Here is a 10,114-nt window from a genome sequence, read left to right on the forward strand (position 1 = left end):
CGATCACGTAATTGATTATTGCCTATACCTCTCACACATCGTTACCGTGGTATGATTAAAGAGTTTGGAGGGTCATTCCGGTATCTGTACCATCTCCGGCTTGGATCTTAGAGATCATCAATACAGCTAACCAGTATTGTAGATCCTTAGAGCGAACAGTCATCAGCTTTTAATTAAAAGGTTAATTGCAATTATCTGGTATGTTACTAGATTTCATATGCTAATATTTCCCCCATATCGTGTAGATGTTTTGCGAAAAATTTGTATCATTTGCATGTATTTCATGTACCTCAAATGTTATAAGTTAATATTAAAAGATTTATTTTTAATCATAAAAAGCATCTATTTTCCCCAATTTTCTGAACAAATATTTTATATGATCAATACTATTTTATGATTAAAAAATAAAAAAAAATAAAATAAACTGATGTAATGTATTATAACTCGGTTTGCTTGCAAAAGTTGAAACGGAAGACTTTGTCAACAGTCAAGATAGAGACAGGAATGTCACAGAAAAGACAATAAATTTAACAATACAATGATTTAAATTTTAACACGTTCTTGGAATGAGGGTGCGATTTTTACCCGGGGTCGGGTTTACATCCGTGGTATCGTTTCATAGCGTTCGTTCACGCTTGTGAAATTTGCCTGCAAAGTGCGATAATTTCTGGATAAATTTCTCCCGGGCTTAAACGCATTATAATTGCAAAAGTTCAAACCAATTAGGAAACCTTAAGTAAACATCAGTGTTGAGTGAAGAGGTAGTTACGTGGCGATTAATCGCGCCTAATCAAATCATTCTTTCTCTTTTCTCTTTAACGGAATTTTTGGGAAAGTGTTGATTTTAGGGGTTTAATCCTATTGGAAGAATAAATAAATCAAAATGTGACAGACTGATTCAAAAACATAGCCTTTTAGTAAAAGCGTGTGATATGACCAACTCTATTTTTTAAGGGCAATTATACTGTCTGTTCACATAGATATTCGTCGATTCGTCATTTAAAAAAGGCTTTGAAATTTTATTAATATATATACTCATAAAAATGCTAATGTGCTTATCTGAATTCAAAAAAATTCAAAAATTATCTTTTAAGATTTTATTGAAAGATTAAAATATTTAATCATTCGAATCTTAATTATAAAAAAATATAAAACAAAGAGAATAACTAATTAAAAACGTAATATTTAAATCTTATATAATTTTTAAAAACGACTTTCTTGAAACATTTATGATTTCTTGATTTCTAAATATTATAATAAAAAACAACAACTTTTTAAAGATGTTTTCAATATATAAATGTTTAATCCTTTTTATGATTTTCGAATAATAAAAATGGATACTTTTTAAATGCATATGCACATATTTACCAAATTAATATCTTGTCTATAAGTTTGCAGCACGAGTCAAATTGCTTTCATGTTTTAGCTGTTAAAATATTCATGCTCTAACGTAATATTTTCCAATGTTAATGACTTCGGATCAAAATGTCTCCCTATCTTGCGTTCCCTCCACCGAATCTGCCAATTAGCTTTATCAGTACAGAGATCGAATTATGCATGCCAATTATTTACTATTTTCTTTAAAGATGCTGAGACAGTCGGATTTCCTTTCTAATGTCCAAATGTTGATTTAACTTGGTCAGGTGTTCAGCAATGTAAATATTAGTTCGATTTACCGCCTCTTCTACTGTCGCTATAGATTATGGACTATTAAAGAGTGAAATACGGGCCTAGAAAGGTTTTATATTGTTTGGCTAACTTTAAATAAAGAAAATGCGAGATTTTTTTTTTTTTTGAAAAATTTAATTCGAAGCTTCGTGAGTGATCAAGAGCTACAGTACCGACCAGACCCAACCTGACACAAAGCAGTCCCAGAGCAGTCCCGGGGACTGCTTCCTGGGACTGCTAAAGCAGTCCCACAGCGGTCCCAGAGCAGTCCCACAGCAGTCCCCGAGCGGTCCCACAGCAGTCCCAGAGCGGTCCCAGCAGTCCCAGCGGTCCCCGAAAGCAGTCCCAGCGGTCCCCAAAAGCAGTCCCAGCAGTCCCAGTGGGCGGGGTTTATCAATTTACTGGGAGGAGCTAACTCAGAAATGAGATTTCCAATAAACAATTGAACTATAAAAGGCAGTAGAAATTGATTCTGGGTAGTATGCCAGGAATTCTTACGTGTATGCGAAGGTCATTTGTTAACAATACGCACATAGAAATTGAAATTATGATATTTATTGGAGGAAGAAGGCTTTCACACCTACATTTACATATATGAATTACACCGAACATGAAAATTTAATCACAATTGTTGGGTATATTTATTTAATAATTATTCTGTGATTGATACTGGTTACCATATTTGTTTTTGATACAGAAAATAAAACGTGAATTAATTATTTTCCACCAGAATAAGCTTTGTTTTGTTTTGATTGTTTTTGTTTTGAACATATTTTATTGTATAATTTATACAATGGGATTGGTAACAAGTTCTTGCAACTTAAAAAAACCTCTCCCTGTAATATATACAATAATTTAAATTAGTGATTGCCAAAATAACAATTTAAGGTGTAAAGTTATACATATACATGATAAATACAAAATATTTCAAGTTAAGACACTTACTAAAGATTCAGAGTTCTTACAATATGTAGATCTATAATGATACATGTAAATGGTTACAATTATAACAGTTATTTGGAAAATATATATATTATATATGACAGTAATGATAATAAATAATAAACATGATCACAAGTAAAATTCTCGCATCATAAACAAACAAAGTTGTACAGATATGATTAAATGACAAAGAAGCAGAAGAAAAACGGATCAAAATCTACCTGAATCACGAATGAACCTTTGGACACAGTGAAATATTTTGTTATTCACATCAACTGACAATGAATCATTTCCAAATAATAAGAGATGGGAGTTGACTATTGCCAAGTGACTATATTGTAAAATATTGTTTAAGAGGCAATTTCTTGGCCGCTCATATTTTTTACATACAAAAAAGAAATGGTATACATCTTCAATTTGTCCACATGAACAGTTCGGAGATTCAATTATATTTCTTCGATAAAGATCATTATTAAGTATACTACTGTGCCTTAATTTTGTGTGAATTATATTTAAATAGCGTTTTCCATATGAAAAATACGAAGGTGGCTTTGAGGGATGTGAACATATTCTTGTTTTAAATTTACTAATAGAGGTTGTGTCTCTCACGTCTTTAGAAAGGGAATTCCAGGTATTAATTGCAGAGGGTACAAAAGATTTTTTAAAACTTTCAAGTCTACATTTGGGAATAGAGTAATCTTCTGTGTTTCTTGTATTATATGTAGATTCAATTCCGCGAGTTTTTGGAAATATTTGTTTGAGATAATCGGGTACAACATTGTTGTGTACTTTAAACATAGTGGTTAATTTAGCTGTTCTTCTTCTTGTAATTAGGGGTTCCAATCCTGTCTCTGAATAGAGAATTTCTCTAGAAATAAAAATCGGGAGACCAGTGATGGTTCTTGCTGCAGCTAGCTGGACTTTCTCTAGTTTTTCTATATCGTAAAGTGTACAGCCGTCCCAGACAACTGAGGCATATTCGAGATGGGGCCTGACAAAAGTTGTATACATTTTTAAAAGAGTGTTTCGTCCAAGATTGAATTTGAGCTTTTTCAAAAGGCAAAGCTTTTTATATGCAGTATTTACAACGCTATCAATGTATACAGACCAACTTAAATCTTGTGAAAAAAGTAAACCAAGATGCTTATGTGAAGATTCAAATTCTAACTGACACTGTTGAAAGTAAAGTTTAGGAAGCTCAAAATCTTTTTTTAGTGTAAAGAAAACAGCTTTAGTTTTTAAAGGGTTGAATTTGAGTAACCATTTTTTAGACCATTCGTCTAAAATATTTAGATCGTGGTTAATGTTATATTCTATACTGGCAACATTTGACGAAGAATTCTGTAGGGAATTGTCATCTGCAAATAATCTACATAGTGACAACATGTTTTCTGAAACATCATTTACATAAATTAAAAAAAGTAGGGGACCAAGTACAGAGCCCTGCGGTACCCCGGCATTGATAGTCATGCTAGAAGATAAGATATCTTTATACAATACTTTCTGGCTCCTACTATTTAAATAACATTTAAACCATTCGTAAAGATTGCCGGATATTCCGTAAGTTTGCAGTTTAAAAAGAAGACCCTTGTGCCAGACTCTATCGAAGGCTTTTGATAGATCGCAAAAGACCATACAACATGACCTCCCCTCATCAATACTTTTAACTATACTATGGTATGTTTCCAGCAATTGGTAAACAGTTGAGTGGCCAGGTAAAAAACCTGCCTGATACTTGTAGAACAAATTATTTGCATGGAAATGGTTATACACATGTTTAAATATTATTCTTTCCATAATCTTACTAACGCAGCTCAATAAAGAGACTGGTCTGTAATTTGATGTTATAGATGGGTCATCTTTTTTAAAAAGAGGGAGAACATGAGCTAATTTCCAGGAATCGGGAAAAGAGTTTTCCTTCAGAGATTTATTAAATAACATACAAAGCGGTTCTGAAATAGTTAGAATTGTTGATTTCAACATTTTGTGACTAATGCTATCTGGTCCGATAGCTTTATTTACTGGAAGTATTGATATTACATCAATTATTTCCTGCTTTTGAATGACGATTTCACTTAGCATATAGTTACACAATAGGTATTGGTCGGGTAGGTTGTTTCCAATGTCTTCAATATTCGATATAGAGGAGAAGTATTTATTCAGTGCTTCAACTTTTTCAAGATCAGTAAATGCAGTTGAACTGTTTCCGTTATCAGAAATAAAGTGAATAGGTGGAATATCTGATGAAAGTTTGACCCCGAAAGTGTCTTTCATTAGTTTCCAGTACAATTTGTTGTCATTTTTATTCGCATCATTAATTTGTATATCAATATTATCGTAGTAATTAGATATTGCATATTTTTTCATTTTATTCACTTTGTTTCTTATTTTTCGAAAGTTAGTCCAGTCTGAATCTTTATCAGTTTTTAACGCCTTATTATGTAGTCTATTACGTATTCTGATGTGTTTCCTTAAAAGTGAATCAATCCACGGTTTATCTTTGGGTCTAATAGTTATAGTTTTTTCAGGTATGCATTCACGAACACATGACAGATACTGTAAGGTAAAAAGCTCAGTGGCTGTGTCTATATTTTCTGATTTGCAAATTAATCTGTCCCAGTCACATGATTCAATTAAATTATTCAATTTTTCAATATCAGCATTTTTATACTGCCAAATTTTACGTTTATATGCACGATTGAGATTATAGTGTTGAGAAATTGATATATAGGTCGCTTTATGATCAGTTAAAAAGGAGTCTATATTTAGAACACCTGACTCATTTGCGTCAACGTTATGTGTTGTTAGAATCGGGTCAATAAGCTTTAAATAGATCTTATCATTATATGGCCAATTTCTATACTATCGGGATACACTAAAGGAATTTTCTTAAGTATTGGGACTTTTAAAAAATTCTTTGTTAATTTTGCCAAGTATTATTTTTCAGTCATGATTATTTTTACTGACATGTCGATTCAATTATTGTTAATTTCTCTAGTTCTATAAAAAACTCAGTTTCAAGTGTTTTATTTATAAATGTTAGAGTGTACATCTGTAAATCACCAGAATGGAAGCCTGAGATGATGTTCAAAATTAATTAATCCCAAAAGAAATTTATGCACATTTCATTTACCACATTTTTTTCGCATTACATAAACTGAAATTAGGGTCATTGTTTACCAGAATGTTCAGTGATGTGTAACACTGATACAAATACCCAAATAACATGCACTGATTTTCTGTCCAAAGGCGATTGAAACCATTGGTGTTGATACCATTTAATAAACACTAATCGGCTGGGTAAACACAAACACAACAAAAAAGTAATAAATCACAATTCCCGGCATTTTCAATTTTTTTAAATAATTGTACTCTTTTAATAACTTGTTTATAAATTAAAAGCTACCGGTTATTCATTAATTAATTCCCCAAAGATTATTCACATTGATTATGTTACGGAAGAATGGTAGCATAATTTTATTTTATGGTCATTTAATAAATTATGTTTTATTTGAGGGTTACATTGAATACTCCTTTTTTTTTAAGCGTGGTCCTTTAAAATCATGTAGCTTTTTTCAATCAAGAAATCTTATATCTAACTGTAATGATTATTTTTAAATAGTACCAGTGCAAATGTTGAGTAAATAATTTTACATTAAATAATTAAAAAAAGGCCCACATGTAAATATTTTTTCTAATAAACCTGTAGTTTATTGTAAGGGATAAAAATTTTTCCCATGACTTCCTTATTTAACAACTTTTATAATTTTTTTTTTAATTTATTCTAAATTATACATTAATTTGTGTAAGTATACAGTCCATGAAAATATTAATTAACTATGATAATCTCTACTTATTAAGAGAATGTAAAAAATTCTTGCTTATTAAACAGTTTAAACTCATCTCTGCTGCAAGTATTCAAAACAACAAGGGCCTGCAAATTCAGAATACACAAGGGGCGGAGCTATCACTGTCACTCAGAACCTTTTTCACACATGAGTGAACAAAGCAGTCACAGAAAGCAGTCCCAGGGGCAGCTGGGACTGCTGGGACCGCTTTTCAGAGCAGTCCTACAGCAGTCCCATAGCGGTCCCAGAGCAGTCCCACAGCAGTCCCAGAGCGGTCCCAGAGCAGTCCCACAGCGGTCCCAAAGCAGTCCCGGGGACTGCTTTCTGGGACTGCTTTGGTGTCAGGTTGGGTCTGGTCGGTACTGTATAAAGATAAAGAAAATCTTAACAACCAATTTAAGACATCAAATTATTGAACATGTACCAGCGATGTCATAAGAAGAAAGTTTGTCAGAGATATTTGAATATCCTCAGATTTGTAATATCCTTATATTCCTGATAATCTTAATCTGGATTAACGGAAACCTTTTGATTGTTTTCAGTAATTTTCTTAAACAACATGATTGCAAGTGCAAAACGAGTTACGATTTACTGTGAATGAAGTTCAAAATTATGTACTGTGCATATTGTAATACATCTCTTATATATATGACCTTTAACAATATCCATTCAATTCATTTTTTTAACTTTCCAAACACTTATTGAAAACAAGTAATACACAACTGCCTACTTTCGAAAACCCTGGAAGCTATTTAGTCATCAATTTAAAAAAAAAAAAGTTTAAGTCAGAATTAATGATTCTAACAACCAAAGAAAATGATCTAATTTTGCTGTATATGTAAGAATGTACCTTACATTTGATCAAGAAAGCCAATTTAGAAGAAAATCTCGCGAACTCCGCCGGGATTTGACACCTTGAATTCCCGGAGGCGGATCTTACGTCGTGAGGTGTGAGGTGCTCAGCGGGTTCATCATTTTACATGGAATGAACACCAATATCGAACCGGACTACATAACTCCGACTGAAGCAGACATGGCAGGGATTACAATGTCACTAGACACACAATAAAGTGCTGTCCACAACTCTCTTCTCTTAATGACTTCCAATTTCAAAGTTGAATGAATTTTCAAAAGTACTATGATCGTGATTTTTACGGCCATGTAATATATCTATAGTAGTGGTGATGTAATCAGTGCTATTCTATCACCCGGCCGGAAACTGCGACATCTGCTTGCTATCATATATCGTATAAAGCCGGGCACATGCTTTACACAGTTATACGATATACAACATAAAGGTTATCTAATGATGCAGCGAGAAAAATTATCTATTACAATCAGCGGAAGTAATGTTATACATAATCATACAGAACTTACAGAATTATTCACAATGCAAAATTCAGGTCTTGTTGTCTCTGCAGTTTACTACTGAGAACTAATTACGACTAATCTAATCAAGGATAAATGTTCCATTTCTTGAAAATCTCTTTGTTCAGCCAAGTTCAAAGAACCATTTTCAGGCTGACCGTTTTGCAATGATAAAGTATCTGTGCAATTTTCCGCCAAATTGTCCCCTCTCCGTAATTCAGCCATTCTTGATATCAAGAAAATTACATGTACGCGGGGCACTATAGCTGTGAAATTACCAGTAACGTGACTTCAGAGGCCGGATCGTTCTGGTGTTTGTTGGATGGCAATATTTTGTTCTAGGGGACAGTAATGATTTACAAATTATTCTGTCCGTCAAATAATCAAGTTCACGCTCCGGGTTCTACTTTCAGTTTAACCAGCTGTCGTGTAGATTTCCTTAGAAAAGTTCTGAACGAAATTATTTCACTTTCTTTCTATTACGAAAAGAAAATTTGTTATCCTAGATCAAGAGATTGATCTAAGATACGCTTGGTACCAAATGAAATTTATGGCCACATAGCATTTTGAATGGGTCGTGGTGCTAAAATTCACTAATTAATACTGTACATTATTTATAAGAAGTGATTAATCCGAAGGACACATCAAGATAGGAATCATTTTCATTAGATTATTAATTCAAATGTGCTAATTTGCAAAAATAGCAAGTGTTAGAATGATCCTACTTTCGCAAGACCCCAATTCCAAGCTACATAACAAGGTAATACTCAACCTAGAATTTCTTGACTTAAGACAAAATAGGAGTTGGGAGAAAACTCCTGGAAACTATGGACCAGGGGCTGGTCCAGTTTCATCCGACAAAAAATTTACCAAATCTACCATTTTATAATATATAGTATATCTGTTGGCAAGTCTTTCAAAAGTTGTTCTAAGTACCAGGGAAAGAAAACACAGATGTACAGCGTCGCCTGAGCCTCGAAAGTAAATCAGAGAAATAAATAAGGATATCACATCCTGAGACAACTCATATTGCTCCTAAACTTCTACAATAATAAAAAAAATAAAAAAAAAACATACAGATAAAAATACAATGATCAACATTTATCAATCTATTGAAAACAAAATTTTAACATAGCTCATCCATACATTTCTTTTACTTACAATTATTTTCGAATGCTTGGTCTTTGTGAAAGTCACACGTCTTGGGAAAGTATCTTTAAAACGGTGGAAAGGCTAGGGTATTGGAGAAGGGAATTCCTACCTATATCAAATACATGTAAGTCGTTTTGTTATAACATATGTAATATAAGTAATAAATAAATGTGGAGACGTAAAATTTCCAAGGAATTTTTAGAAAAATAAAAAAAAATTACCAAAATCAATAAGATAAAAGTCTACGACATTTTAGACTTTAAACAACCATCCCTCACGATGGGTTTTGACATCAAATATATAGACAGATGCCTTTTCAATAAAAAAATAGAAATTTTAAATTTATTTCCTTTGTCACTAGTCATTTCAAAATTATTTTGTTAACGGCACTCTGTCTGTACACACAGATACTACGAAGTTGATATCAAAGCTGATTGACAATATCTAAGCAGATTTCGGAGACGGATCAAGGTTTCCAACAATTTGTCAGAATTTCCAGGGGTACCAATTGCATCCTTTAATTAGCTGATCTTTTGTGTACTCATAAAAAATGATTATTCAAACACATGAAAAAAAATTTGAATAAATCTCTTGCTGTAGCCCTCAATTCAACATTTGGATACTAGTAGATCAACGACAATTTACAAATTAACAATATTCATTTTCATTCCTCTGTTGATTCGATATACATGAATCTCTTTGAACTCAAAATAAGAAATCGTTCTCATATTTTAGATATTTTACTAGAAAAAGACATAGAGGGTAACATAAACAAGCAACTTTATGATAAATGTGATTGTTTAAAGTTTTCTTACTCCAGCTTTCCTTACTTATGTTACTTTATACCCTTGTCATCTGCATTTGAAGTTCGATTGCTTGTTCTTGTTGTTGTTGTTTTTTTTGTTTTTTTTGTACATACGAATACTAGTAATTTCTAAATGAGACATGTTGTTGATAAATGAGTTGATAAAACAAGGTCATCGACAGTTTCGTTTTCACTCAACATTCCATCAATTGTTTTTGCAGATTTTACCGTTTCATGACAAGGAGCACATAGCAAGTATGACTGGTCGACTGGGGATTCTTACACTTCCCTGACTTCTGATCGCATCTCTGATATTTTTAGAGGTCCTTGT

Source organism: Saccostrea cucullata, unplaced genomic scaffold (assembly GCF_032062105.1).
Source record: "Saccostrea cucullata isolate Sc308-1 unplaced genomic scaffold, CSIRO_AGI_Scuc_v1 ctg65, whole genome shotgun sequence".
NCBI lineage: Eukaryota > Metazoa > Mollusca > Bivalvia > Ostreida > Ostreidae > Saccostrea > Saccostrea cuccullata.